Genomic DNA, 15,752 nt, shown 5'->3' on the forward strand with positions numbered 1-15,752 from the left:
GCGACTGGAAACAGTCGCTAACATCGCTATCTCCTATTACCAACTTTTGGAGATATTCACGCTAAGCGCGAATATCTCCAAAAGCTAACACCTGCCCTGAGCAGTTCTTAGCCATGTTATCCAATGGGAGGTGGATAACATGGCTAAGAGCATTTGCTCGATAATGCATGAATATCGCTGACTTTTCAGCGATATTCATGCATTGCAGGCGTTTTTTATCGCATTTGCGATAAACCTTGCTAATAGCAAGGTTTATCTGCGATAAAAATCGCCGATGTGCGGCGATAATTTTTGTCTCTAAACAAGTTAGAGACAAAAATTATCGCTAGTTGTTGATAATATACCCCATTGAGTCCTCCATCTTATCACCCATTCACCTCCGCTTCCTTCACCTCCTCTCCTCTCCTATCCTCCCCTTCTCTTCCCTTCCCACTCCTCCCCTCAACTCTCCGCTCTCTCCTCTTCTCTCCTCCTCCACCTCCTCCTTCCCTCTCCTCCCTCTCCTCCTGTCCCCTCCCCTCCTCCTACTTCCCTCCCCTCCTCTACTTTCCTCTCCTCTCCTCTGCTCCCCTTCTCTTCCCTTCCCCTCTTCCTGCTTCCGTTTCCAGAAGGGGTCCCGGCACTCGTCTCACAGACCTCATAGTCAGTTTTCCAGGCCTCCTCCTAATGTTCCGTTTCGCGCTGACACGAGTTTTATCATCATAAGAGGCGCGAGCCGGCAATTAGTCTGCGCGAGACACCAGTGTGGAGGCAGCACAGCCCCCAGTCAGGAAGAGGAAGGGAGATCCTTCAACATGAGAGGGCCCTGGGGAGCCAGGCCCTCAAGCCTAATGATGATGATTGATGCAGGCGCGGCCCACACCCCCACACCTCCCCAGAAAATTAAAAGACTATTTTCTACGGTACTAACAACACATCCCATTGGTATCATCCTATGATCCATCAGCGTTGGCCCCTGTCCTTCCTCGCGCCCCGAGGAAACCGAGGCTCGCGCTCTTTCTATTCCTTGTGTCGGGCGCGAGGGCGAGAGGCTTCTCTGCAGCTGGTTGGGCCCTGGCTTCGAAACATTATTTTGCAAATTCTACAACCTGTGAGTCCCAAAGTGTGAAGATCACAGAGCAGAGATTTCACCACCAGGGAGGCACTGGATGCTGGGCGCGAGTCCTGTCGAGAATACTGGCTCGAGCCCTGCTTGTCAAAAGGTGTTTCTAAGCAAATATGAAGTGGATTGGCCGTGTATGACGTGGGAGGATGTCTCTTTGGCCGGATTAAAGAGCAATGACTGGGGAGATGGCAACTTCTAGCAATCCCCTATCAAGCATCATTTAAATATAAAGTCACCACCACAATTGCGTTTAGGAAAACAAATCCATGAGATCAGAACATCTGAAATCAGACTACATTGCTTTAAAGGCAGATTTGCCCAGTTTCATAAGGTGCTACACTGGTGACTTCCTCAACCACGGAAAGTGCTGCTTCGCTATTTGGTGAACGCCTAAGCAGGACTAAAATAGAAGTTTAAGAGTTACTGACCACAGTGGCTATTTTGAAAAGGGATATTTGACCTTACTCACCAGCAGGAAGTGATGCTAATTACAGACTGACTCTATGAACCTATAAGTATTTGTTCAACACTTTTCTTTGTTTTCTCCTTCTAAAAAGCGCCTTGAGTAGCATCGTAGTGTATTTCGAAGCCCTCCTGTGGGTTGGCGACCCACGGTTTAAACTCGATCATCCTCCCTATCGTGCCTTAGTAAGTGGTACCAATGGTTCACTATGCCAGGTGCTTGAAAAACGCACACAGCGTTCACCCAAAACCACCTCACCAACCAAACCATTGCTGTCGTATACTACCTCTACCAATGATATACTCCTCCATCCCAAAACCCCCGGGGGGAGACTTCACCTCAGCATAGCAATCATCCGTCTGGTAAACCAACATTTTCAGGCCTTGTACACAAAACAATTGAATGAATGAATCAACATGGAGAAGGTAATCAACCACAACAAACTCCAGGGAGAAGAAAATTACCACCACATAATACCACAAAAATCATCTTCCCAGAAAACATCTACCTTCCTTTGAAGCTTGCAAATGCAAACAAGCGTTGGCAAAGCCAATAGCTCTTGTATTGCCTGCTAGCTTTTTAGCTTAATAAATGCATGTTTTTGCAGGACGTTATTGTTATTAAAGATGCTGGGCCATCTTTAATCTAAAAAAAATTAAATAATGTTTCAGAGCAAAAGTATTTTTTAGTCTCAAAGTACACACTCTTATAGTTGTCCCTGGCATGGAAGGAAACTACTTTATGTGTGAGCGTGCTCATCCTGCAAGGGAGATTGCTGTCACTCCCAGTTTGATCCATGCTGTATGCTGTGGTGGGCAGAAGGAACATGTGAATGTCAAACTAACAGACCAATGGTTAAAGAGGGCTGCCGGAAATCCCCTTATTGTAAGTATATTATACACATAATTTTAGTAAACTCAAAAGGTCTTTGATAACGCCAGACCTAAGAAGGAGGCACAGGCTAAGACCTCTCCTCATCCCATGCTACTTCTGAGAACACCCATCACTATGACAGAAGGACCACATCAGTAACAGGTCATCAACTTCTCACCTATTACGATCCAGAATTCCACCACCGCCAACATGGACATTCTCTGGGGCTATACAACTGATCCCCATCCAGTGACTTGAAAATCATCAAAATCCTATAAAACACTTCATTAACCAGTCCTTTGAAGAATCATTCCCACCACCCTGAAACAATCCATCATCACTGCCTGTTACATGTGTACAGATATTTGTGCAGAGGGCGGTACCAAGTGCTCATCTGAGACCACCTAGGTTCGGAAGAAGAAGGTACTGTATGCCGCTCTCAGACCGCTGTTGAAGTTACTCGCCGCTTGGGCCTTTCTGATGCTGCTGTGTACCAGTGACCTGGAGGGGTATACCTGCAAGTCATGTGGAGTGCGAAGGGCACATTGGGACTCCAGAATACTGTGCAAAGTGCAAGAAGTCAAACTTGCCTTCTTCTTCTAAGTCGAATGAACACTACGAATCCCTGGGAAGAGGCGGAAACAAACCACATAGCCAGCCCTTTTCAAGATGTCTGCCTGTCCATTGAAGGATGTACGAGCCTCCCAATTCACGATGTTGCTGTCTTTTCTTGCGATTTCACTTCATGTTTACATCACATCCAAACACACATAATGGAGGCTTTATTTGAAGATGCGTCACAACGCTTTTTGTGCCTTGATTTTTCACTGCGCTCTACGGGCCAGATTATCAAGAAATGCTTTTGCGCTCCTGAAATAGCACATTTTACCGATTTCCTATTTTAGAATTGCAAAATGCAATGTATGTAGGAATCGCAATTTTTTTTGCGATTCCTTAACATTCCCTAATAGCGAATCGCAAATTGTGATCTGCTATTAGGGAATACATTCCCATTCATTCCTATGGGCTTATAGGCCCATAGGAATGAATGGGAATGCATTCACAAATTGCGATTACCAACTTGGTAATCGCAATTTGAGAATGCTAATCCAAGGGTGCTAGGGGGCCTATGGTCACCCTTGATGCAGCCCCAAATAAGGTAAGTGAGCACATATGGTGCAAACACATGCCCTAAGGGCATGTGTGCGCGCCACATGGCACTTTGAAAAATGCACCTTTGTGCATTTTTCAAAGGAATCACAAATTACCATGAACTTGAAGTTGATGGTAATTTGCGATTCCTAAATGCAAATTCGCAATTAGCGAATGCTTCATGCATTGCATTTAGGGAATCGCAAATTGCGATTCCCTAACTGCATTCGCAATTTAGGTAATCGCAAAAAATTGCGATTACCTCAATTGCGAATGCCAAAAGTTTCATACATTGAAAAAGGCGGATCAGCCCGTTTGCGAACGTAAAAAGCCTTGATACATCTGGCCCTACATCCCTTGTAACTATGTTGTTGCTGATTTTTGCTTCAAGGAGGTTGGATCACTTTCCTTCTGGAATCTTCTTTTGGCATAGCCTGGCTGTTTTCTCCTCCCTGATATGAGGAGTAGTTTAGTACATTGCTGCTTAATTCAGCACGACCGCATTTATTTATTTGCGGGTTTGTAACGCGCTTGAATAAACTCCCGGAGGAGTATCTCTGCGCCTGGGAGCAAGGAAACAAAGACAGAGCAAAAGTAGCATCAGATGGATCTAGATCTGGTTTCTAAACAGCAGGGTTTTGAGCTGCCTTCTAAATTTTAGATGTTCTGAACATTGTCTGAGAGACAGAGGGAGCTTGTTCCACAGTGATGGTACGGTTACAGATAGAGCTTTACCTCCGTGTCTGGCCTTTCTTGCACGGGGCACCACCAAGAGAAGGTGGTTGCTGGATCTGAGAGATCGGATAGGGACATATGGAATGAATTTGTTTTCCAGGTAGACGGGCAGGCCCTTGTCCGTTTAAGCTTTTATGTATTAAACAGCATATTTTAAACTTTGGTCTCTGCCGGATTGAGAGCCAGTGTAATTGGTCCAGAAGAGGTTTGGACGCAGTTCTCGGAGGGACATTCAGGACCAGGCGGGCCGCCGTGTTCTGGATTACTTGGAGCTTGGCCAGCACTCCCTCGTTTGCAGAGAGTAGCAAGCCGTTACAGTAGTCGATCCGACTTAGAACAAGAGCCTGTACCAGAGTTCTCCTGAAGGAATCTGGGAGCAGGGGAAAAACTTTGCGCAACAGGCTGATAGTGTGGAAACATGAGCCTGTGACATAGTTGCTGTGCTGTTTCAGTGAAAGTTCTTGATCTAAACGGATCCCCAGATTTTTAACGACCTGCTTTGGTTCAGGAACTGCTCCCAGGTCGTGTGGCCACCAATCAGGAGTCCATAGCATTTTAGCCTCCCCGAACAGCATGACTTCTGTTTTGCTGACATTGCACTGAAGGCAGTTAGAGGACATCCATTGTGCTACGGCCTTCATGCCTAATGAGAGGGAGTTATTTACTTCAGTGGAGAGAGTTTTGAAAGGAAAGAGGAGCTGCGTGTCATCCGCATATGACACTGGGATGAAGCCATACGTGCGCATCACTCTTGCCAGGGGTGCCACGTAGATGTTAAAGAGGGTTGGGCTCAAACAAGAGCCCTGTGGCACCCCTTTCAAAATCTCTACCTCCACTGAGCGATATGCACCCATGGTGACACTCTGGGTGCGATTGGATAAGAAACCCCTCAGCCAGGCAAGGGCTTTGTCCTTTAGTCCAATGTTCGCCAACCGGTCAGTCAGGATGGTATGTGACACAGTGTCGAACGCTGCCGACAGATCTAATAGTACCAGGATCACGGCGTAGCCCTTGTCCTGATACATATGCAAGTCGTCTATAACTGACAGAAGGGTTTACTCCGTGCTGTGCTTCGGCCTGAACCCTGATTGAGAATAGTCCAACCCCCCTGCATGTTCAATGTAATTTGACAGATGACGATTGACATGTTTTTCGGTCAGTTTCCCTAAGAATGGTAGCAGGGATATGGGCCTAAGATTGGATAATTCGGTCCATGGTATGGCGGTATTTTTCCTGATCGGTCTTACCAAGGCCCGTTTCCACCCCCTGGGGACGTCACCTGAGCAGGGCATAATTCTTCAGCAAGCATGGGCATTATTCTAGCTGGAATCGTGTCATCCGGACTTCCACTCTTTATCTGTGAGGTTAAAGATAATACCTCCTCTGTGGTGATAGGGGGGAACATGTCAAGGGTGTGGGTGATGGAATTAGGTTCGTCCTTAATCTGAGGGAGTGATTTGTCTGTACTAAATGCCATATTAGAATTAACAATTTTCTTATAAATTGTGTCTATTTTATTAGTGAAGAACTGGGAAATTTCATCACATAGCTGCTGTGATGCCAACTCAGAACTTTCACACGCTACAGGTTTGACAAAAGATTGTAGGATTTGGTACAAACCCTAGGAGAATTTCCTGCAGCTGTGATTTGGGACGCGATGTGTGTTTTGCGTGCTGTGCGAATAGCTTTGTGATAAATTGATAGGGAGTCCCGGTAGCGGTTCTTGTCATCCGCCAAATGGGACGTTCTCCACCTCTTTTCAAGTTTTCTGGCGGCTTATTTCAGTGTCCTTAAATGCTCTGAGAACCAGACTTCTGAGAACCTTCATCTTCCATTAAGAAATACAATATTTCCATAGGCGTTTTCCCCTTTCAGGTTTTCCCTAAAACTGAGACCCCCCCAAAGGAGACACTTGGAACTGTTTATGTGCGTTATTCTGTGCAGGGTGGCACGATGGCTATTGGGAGAAGTTGCCCATTCATCTGGCAATCTAGACAAGTACTCAACAGACCTTCTTCGCATCAGGTCTTCCCACACTCAAAAAACACACACCACAGCATTTTGACAACATGCTTGTTTTTTTTATAGAAACAAACACATTCATATACATAACTACTGGTGTATTCAAAAGCAAAGATACACAATCCAATTAATGGTAACCCAACACTGGGGAACTTTCACTTTCACTAGAAGAGCAGTCTGTTGTGTACAATAGTCAACTGTTCATTTCAACTCCCAACCTTACTTTAGTGCAGTGTTTTTCAAAGTTCTTAATGTCATACCTTCTATTCCATGTAAAAAAAAAGTAATTGGGCCCACCAGAATGACAAACGTATTTTTCATAATTGTTCTATAAAATTGGCAGCTCTAAAAAATATTTAACAAAAACACTGCTGTTATGTTTGGTTGTTCCTTTTAAAAATGCAATCTAATGCATGATTGCTAACATGCAATGGGCAGGGTGGTCTCCCAGTATAAATGTACCAACAAATACTCTGAGGCAGGACATTAGTGTAATTATGTTAACTGTTGGACCATTATTAAAGAGTGGCTCTCTTGCCTCTGTTTTCCTTCACTAAATCACAATACTGTTTTCAGCATGACACGCCTCTTGGCCAGTGCCTGGCACCCTCTTGAGATCAAGGTAAGCCCCTAGGGTGGCCCATAACTCCAGTTTGAATACATCTCTGCTTTACTGAAGCCTTCATCAGTGTCAAATGTAATTTACATTTAACCATTAGATATGTACCAGTGTAAATTTGAAATGTATTTGAAAATTGAGTCTGGATTGTTCACATCCTTCCTCTCCGGCAGAACCCAGAGCGTCCACCTCCCACCCTTCCGCTCCAAAACCACTGAGATCATCTGCGGCGTCCCACAGGGATCCTCCCTTAGCCCGACGCTGTTCAACATCTACATGGCACCTCTCGCCCACGTCGCACGACAGCACAACCTCAACATCATCTCCTACGCCGACGACACCCAGCTGATCATATCCCTCACCGAAGACCCCCAACCCGCCAAAGCCAACCTCCACAGAGGAATGAAGGCCGTCGCCGACTGGATGAAGGACAGCAGACTGAAGCTGAATTCAGACAAAACGGAGGTCCTCATCCTCGGACCCACCCCATCAGCCTGGGACGACTCCTGGTGGCCCACATCGCTAGGCACAGCCCCAGAACCCACCGACCACGCACGCAACCTAGGGTTCATCCTCGACTCCACCCTCTCCATGACCAAGCAGGTCAATGCCGTCTCCGCATCCTGCTTCAATACCCTCCGAATGCTCCGCAGGATCTTCAAATGGATCCCTCTTGACACGAGGAAAACCGTCACCCAGGCCCTCATCATCAACAGACTTGATTACGGAAACGCCCTCTACTCAGGAACAACAACCAAGCTCCTGAGACGACTATAACGAATCCAGAATGCCTCGGCACGACTGATCCTCAACGTCCCCCGACGCAGCCACGTCACACCCCACCTGAGAGTCCTGCACTGGCTCCCAGTCAACAAGAGGATCACCTTCAAACTCCTCATCCACGCACACAAAGCACTACACAACACCGGACCAACATACCTGAACAACCGACTCAGCTTCCACAACCTCACCCGCAACCTCCGCTTGGCCACCCTCACCCTCGCCACAGTTCCTCGCATCCGCAAAACCACCGGCGGTGGCAGATCCTTCTCCTACCTTGCCGCCAAGACCTGGAGCGCTCTCCCCACCGGCCTACGACAGACCCAGGACCTGCTGGCCTTCAGAAGACTTCTCAAGACCTGGCTCTTCGATCAGTGACAGCCCCCTCCCCGACCGCCCGTCCCCTCCCTCAGCGCCTTGAGACCCTCACGGGTAGGTAGCACGCTTTACAAATGCTTGATTGATTGATTGATTGACTGAAACCAAAACATAGAATACATACTTTTCTCTACTGAGCTTAATGCAACTTGTCTAAACACATCACTTTACCATTGGGTTTAGAGATAAAAGTGCACATCACAAAACAGTATCACAAAATCATGTTTTTCGTTTTGGTGAACCTCCTGCCAAGATATTCACAATCAAAATAGCTTGAATGACCCATCAATGTAAAAAACTTGATTTGGGAGAACTAATACACAGATCCTCCCTACATTGACATAACTAGGACTCAGATGTTTTATTTCAATTGTGGGATATCAAAGTGGTGATCTGGAAACACTTGTATTCATCCAAATAAACATATTTTACCACTGCTAAAAACAAACCAGCTCAGAGGTTCACACATAAATATGCAGAAGCTAAAACCCTTACACGAACTTCAGAAAAGAAATGGAAAGGGAATTATTTGATTGAGGACAATTTACAACAAATGTAAAAATATAAAACCTTCATTAGAGTAGCTAAAACACATTTTCACTGCACGAATATTGGTAAAGGTTTATCACAGAAACACGATTTATAACTCTACATGAAATTAGGAGAACAGATGCACTGGCAGATACAATTGTACCATCTCAATTCTTCTGTGACTCTCCAGTACTTTGCTTCACCAACAAAATCCTTAAACTACACAAGATAATTTTGGGTAAATTTCTGTACTCTGTATCACAAGATGTTCTATCTTGTCCAGCCCTGAGCAGACCATCACAAACTTCTGACCACTTTCTGTTGTGATTCCAGTAAGAGCGCCAGGTTCCCATGTTACTATTTTCTTGTGAAAATGCACTGAGTTACCAAATGATTCAAAATAACTGACACAATGTATTAAGTTCTCACTACAGCAAGCTGTAGTCTTGTATGTATTATAATGAACCCAATATGTAGAAGGTTCTGAAAAACCTTTTGCAGATCTAGAGAATCTGGACTATTGCCCTATGTCAACAATCTCCTTTCCAGCTAAGTGCTCGAAGGGAGAAGTTGCAACAATTGTATGATTACATTAAGCTCCATTCTCTTCATGGACCCGCTTCAAGTCGGTAAGACTAGCCAGGGATTAGACTGTGTCCTGACTGCTGCGCTGAATGTCCTTTCTGTGGTTAGAGATGTATTTTAAACTTTCAAACTTTTAGACATTGCTGCAGCTTTAAAAACACCAGGAACAACCGTCTTCTCCAATAAATCACTCGATCAGAAATCCAGGGCACCGCTCTTAAGTGAATATCATAAATAATTTCTATCCACCCAATGTCTGAGAAAATCCAAGATTTCCAATGAATAAATCCATTACTGTCATGAAGGGTGCCTCATGATTCGATCATTTTAACATTATTCTTCAATGCGTAACGTCCACCCAACGGCACATCTGACTAGCTCTTTTGACATAGAATACTGTAACTATGTTGATGATACTTAAAATATCTTATGACTGAAGTGGGTAGTGCCAATGTCACCTACGTATTTTCTAAATGCATGATGGTCTTTCGGTATTGGCTGGTTAAGAACAACCTAGGACCTAGTCAGTCGAAGATGGTGCTTCTGTCAGCTAGTTTTAACCTTCAGTCATTGTAACCATCAAAACTGGGAACATGACCTGCTCTAGATGGATTGTGAAAAATTGGGTACTGTTCCTGCATTCAGAGTATTTTTCACTTAAGACTGATGAAAAGGCATTTTGTACTTAGCTTTTGTGCAACAAGTTCAGGCTTTTCAAGCACTTGTGGATTTGCTTTGAGAATATGCCGATGGCATCTATACCAGCCGTAACAAATTTGCTTCCCACCCACCTCTCATTGACCATATTAGGCCAATGTAGAGACCACTGCACAGAAACACAAGATTTAAAATGATGTGTATTGCACATAATTCCTATTGTGGGAATGGCACCCCTTTACTGACTGAAAACTTCAGTCGTACCATTGGGTATTGATGGTAACCTATGCATGGTGTATATAAGAATACTGTTTATGAACATATCTACTGACATAAATATCCTGGACTTAATATATTTTACAAAAGTGAATTTCTGTGTTTTTTTGGTTTCAAATGTTACAATTTAACAGACATTTTCACCTAACTATAACATCACTTTCTAAGGTTTTTCTTTAATGTAAAATAAGACATTATTGCCATACCTAACTATAGCGTCAGTTTAACAATTTTTTCCAATGGATTCCTATGTTTTTAAATGTAAAGTAAGATTTTATTACCATATGTAACTATGCCAACCACCCACCGCGCACATCGTTTGGTCAAGCACGACAAGGGGTTGGCTCCAGGGCCTGGCCTCTGGCCATGCTCTGCACCCAACTCCCTCCAGGTGGCCAACCCCCTATGGGCAGCCAAATCTCTGCCGTGCACAGTCCTTTTTGAAAAAAAAACATTCTCGATCCTGCAGGCCTTTTGTGAGAGTCTCTCTTGGGCGAACGCGTCTACCTGTTCTCTCGCAAGACTCTCTCTGGAGCACTTGATGTCATGCAGGCTCCAGAGAGACTCCTGCTGGATTTCAGTTCCCTTTCAAATTTGACCACAGGAAGCAGGGGGAGAAAGTTGGGGGCTCATGCATTTCCCCCACAAGGGCTAAAGGGTTAGGGCAGGCCTCTACGTGGGATGACAAACCGAGGTGTCTCTCAAAGGGGCGTGGCAATATAATTTGGGGTGTAGCATGAAGCACGTAAGTTAGAAATCTCTGCTTAGCATTATGTGCTGCCCGACTGGTATTTTGCTGCTTCTTTCTGTCATTGCATCCAGATATATATTGCAAACAAGTAACATTAGACCTACAGCAAGCCAGGACTATTTGCTTTGTCAATAGTTGTTAGTTGCATATGATAAATAAGCAACAGTGATGGCATCTTTGTATAAAATTGTTAAAATGCTTCATTTCTGAAATGATGAAACTGTGAAAGAACTTTAACAAGTCCCTTTAAAGATACATCACAGGCAGTGAAGGGTGAAGTTAAGATTTTTTGGACCCACTCGGAGGGTGCGGGCAATAATAGCGAGCCTGAAAGAGACCCGTCTCAACACCTGCTTTTTAGAACTGCTGGTACAGAACACCAGCAGGACCTGGCCCACTTTAAGCCCTGGGTAAGGTTATTCCTATCCTATCCTATCCGCTCACTCATTAATCATTTTTAATTTTCAGGACACAGGACAGGACAGGACACAGGACCGAGTCTTTGAGTCCTATAATGGCAGCCACAACATTTCTGTTTGTGTTGTGGCCAGCAAAGCAGAGCAAGTGCTCTTGCAGGACTCGCCAGAGCCTCCCGCTCCTGTGAGAGTGAGACGGCTGACGGGAAAAAAGGCCTTTACAAGCAGTCAGATCTCTCCACTGTTTGAAATTGTGCTCCTGGGAATCTTGTGAGACTGTTGCGTACACAGCTGTACAAATATCTATACATTTTGAACCTTCATTTCTCAAAAAATACCGAGCAGAATTACATCACATCACAAAAGCACACTTTCTGGGTAAAAATCTATCTTTCTATCAACTTTGGTGTAATTCTGTTCAGCCATTTTGGCTACAGCGCTGTCTAAAATTCCCTATTGAAATTGCATGGGGAAACTGCATTTTGTGACACCCTCTTTTTCTTGGTCCCCACTTGATGGAGCACCCTGAAACTTTCCACGAAGGAGCTGAGGCGGATGAGACTTTTTTTGGGAACATTTTGTGAAGATTCAACAAACAGCACCAACGTTATTAGCAAACCAGAAAAATCGATTTAATCCATTTCCTATGAAAAGTGGTCCTAACTATAATGACCGAGTAGCGACTGTCAGTGGGTAATATATATATATATAATACCCAGTGAGAGAGAGAGAGAGACACACACACACACACACAAACACGGAAGCACGCACACACACACACACACACACATGCACACACACATATATATATATCACCCTGAGCACCCCTGCATTCCTCACTTCTCTGTCTCCCCTCTCCTACAAGCATGCAGCTGACCTCATGCACTGCCTGAATGAGTTAAATTGAAAGGTACGTACGCCTTGAGACCCCTCTGGGTGAGTAGCACGCTATACAAGTGCTTTGATTGATTGATTGATTACGTTATTTCAGACTTTAGTGGCACATCTGGAACAGGAGTATACGCTTTATCTTCGCAAGATGAGTTGCTATTTGTCCCAAAACCCGGGACATGTATTTATAATTAAGAAAAGCTTAGGGTCACTGTAAAAGTCCACTGAGAACCAGGGAACTCCGCAATGTCTGGCCACCCTACCTATTAACAATAGGTATAGCCCACAAGGTGAGCAATCCGATTGATTGGCCTACTCCCAATGTACCAACCAGGGTGCTAATATTATATGTTGACATTCATCATTTTCTATTGCCATTGCTTAGTGTTAGAATGTGCCAGCCAATCTCCACGGTGCAAAAGGCTGCTGGGAAGCAGCTCAAGAAACATAGGCCGCTGCATGTGGGATTTTCCCCGGCACCGGGCCTGTTTGAACCCCACATAAGAGCCACCTTAAGTCATTAAACATTAAATATGCGGTCCCATCAGGCCTAGTGGCACGACCTGTACTCCAGGCCTCAAACTGCCACTTCAGCGCGTGCGAGGATGCCGCCTCCAAGAGACATGTGAGCGAAGCCAAGCCGACCCCGCGCGCTGCTCTGTTTACATGTTATTGGGTATAAATGGGAATTTAATTGACCGCCGACAGCCCCCGCTCAGCCACGCTCCTCGCAAACGATGGTTTGAAAGGGACGGGGGGCGGAGCCCTATTGACTCGACGTAATGTCAGCCTCCCCCTTTCAGGACGACAAAGGAGGGGTTGTCCTCGTGTCAAGTGGGGTGCGTGGACCAGCTGAGCTTCTGGCGCGGATGAATTGTGCCAATTTGTGCAGCCAACGCCCGCCCGGAGAAGGCCTCGTCCGGCGGCATATGGCGCCCAATAGGGGAGGCCGCCGTCCAAGAAAACGGGCCTGCAGGGGCCCACTGGGCCCTTCTTCCTTTCACTCAAACAGACACCCCGCGCACTTGTGTCTGCCTGGAGGGCCGGGGGAGGGGGGCGTGGGGACGGTGCTTCAGAATTGTGGGGCGGAGGGGAGCCATTACCCCTCGGTCCTATTCTGAGTCCATCTGCACTCAAAACAAGTCGAGTGTGAAAAACATCTCTCCGGCATTTCTGGGGCCTGCCCGGCAAGCTGCGCGCCTTTCTCCTCCGGGAGGGGGAGGATACGGGTGTTCATTCCAAATTTCACGCAACTAAATTTAGAAAAGGTCCGTGAAACCACAGACGGAATCCCAGCCGGCCTGCCCCTCCCTTTATGCCGCTATTTTCAGGGCACTAGGTTGGGGAGTTTGTCTGCACATTGCTTACTGTGCAGGGAAGCAACGGCCTGGCTCTCATCTGGTCTTCCCATGGCGGGGCGGGCATTCTCTCATAATATAATTTAAATAGCACCCATAGTGACATTGATTGTCTCAAGAGCAGGTGGTGTTTGCCCCACTCAATGACACTCGTTTTACGTACCTCAGGTGGGCAAGAGGTTGATTCAGCCTTCTAGTTCGGGATTACCTTTCTATAGAGATCGCAGTCACAGTTTTGGGGGATCCTATTAGTAGGCCATATAAGAGGCATGTTTCTTCTAGAGGTGAACGAGCCTAGAAAACTGGATGAGGCTCGGCTCTAAGAGCCGGTGCACGAGCTGAGCCCTGAAAATAGTGTGCATATAAATCATGCGACAAGCATCATGTGAAAGTATGATAGGCTCTTTAAAATTAAAAAAGGGTTATCTTTATCATGCAGAAGCGTTTCACTTTAATACAGGATTGTTCCCAGGTTTTCTGTTTTTACATTATGCAATTCACCTATTAGATAGGAGAGGTGTGGCGCCGCGGCCAGGGCGACTGACGCTGGAATCTGGGGACCACGGTTCGATCCCCGGCTCCGGCTGCAGGTTAGCCCAGCACCATGTGACTCTGGGCAATAGCTCGCTTAATCTTCCCGACGGCCCCCCAGCGCCTAGAGACCCTTACGGGTGATTGTGCGCTTTACAAATGTGGACTTTACTTTACTTTTCTCTCATTTTTAACACCAAATGTTTATGCTTTGTTTTTAATTGGCGGTGCATGATAGAAGAGTGTGGGTGGCAAGCAGAAGCCACATCAAAGCTTGACTTGTTTTGGGCTTGTGGATCCAAATGGACCTCGAGCTGAACCAGAGCGAGGCCTCTATATCGAGCTTTAAGAAGCTGACCCATCTCTAGTTCCTTCACTGAACTCAGTGGTGCTCATTTTGTCAACCTTTGAACCCATGAAAAACACTATCAGTTCCATCGTGATATGAGCACATCAATTGCAGGTTGAACCCAAAACTCAACAGCAGATGCGCTAATCCAACCCTTGTGAAAAAGTTACACCGTCCCGTTGAATGGGAGGAAGCTACAGGCCTACGGCCTGTGCTCCAGAAAGCTGACCCCTGGATCAGGGGGATAAGGCTGGAGCTCCCATTAGGTAAACAATGCTGCAAGTATCAGGGTCATAAAGAGTCCGCTGTGAGTGGAGTGTGTATTCTCACCTTTGTCCCATGCAGGCCATTCACACTACCCACCACCCAATCCCCGACTGCTGGCATCAAGCACAGAAGAAGCTTGTGTGGTAAAGAGTGTTTGTGCTTGTCCATGCAATGAGCCCCACACCGTGGAGTGTACAAGCGCCAGCAATGCAGGGATGTCATCACGTTGCCAGCATTGGGTCACACTAATGTTGTGGAACCGTCATGGCACTGTGGCTCTCAGGATCACAAGCATTGCAAGAGAAGACCGTCACTGCACAACTAGGATCTTTAAAATCCTGGAGTGTCTGTGGTGAGAGATTATAAGCCCGGCAAACCGAAGTATGGTCTCCGTAAGGTTGCAGTTGGAAGTTCTAAGGAAAAAGTTTGAAGGTCACCCTAGCTAACAGCTAATAGCTCTATATTTAGGATTAGTTCTCAAGGATGAAACTGAGAGGTTAACTCTCCAAATAACTCCAATGCAAAATCTCAATTCTTCATCATAGACCTCTTATTCCAGGCCCACATCAACAAGAAGATGGGAATTTATTTGTATTCACAATCCTTTCTGTGAAAACCCCAATCTTACCTCCTCCAAAACAACTTCAGAACCACTGTATGAGAACAGACCCTCTGCCACCTGGGTGCCTGCAATGCCAAGCTCACCAGCATTTCTCTGATCTCCACCCAACCATGTTAAAGAGTGTCCTGTGAGCCATCCTCAACTCATTAAAGGCCTAAAGAAACATAAGTACATCACCAATAACCCAAAGGAACTTAACTGGCTATCCTTTATGGCTGGCAGCTACAAACACATACAGCGTTGTCTGCCAGACAGTAATAACCAACACATCACCCTACCAACCTGAAAACTCACCATCTCAAGAGGCTAACACAATGCACAATCCTGAGTCACCCATTCTGCTCAGTAAGCAGTGCTGTTCTTCCTGCCATCTAAGTATGCAATAAACTGT

The sequence above is a fragment of the Lissotriton helveticus genome, chromosome 3_1, assembly GCF_964261635.1.
Source record: "Lissotriton helveticus chromosome 3_1, aLisHel1.1, whole genome shotgun sequence".
Taxonomy (NCBI): Eukaryota; Metazoa; Chordata; class Amphibia; order Caudata; family Salamandridae; genus Lissotriton; species Lissotriton helveticus.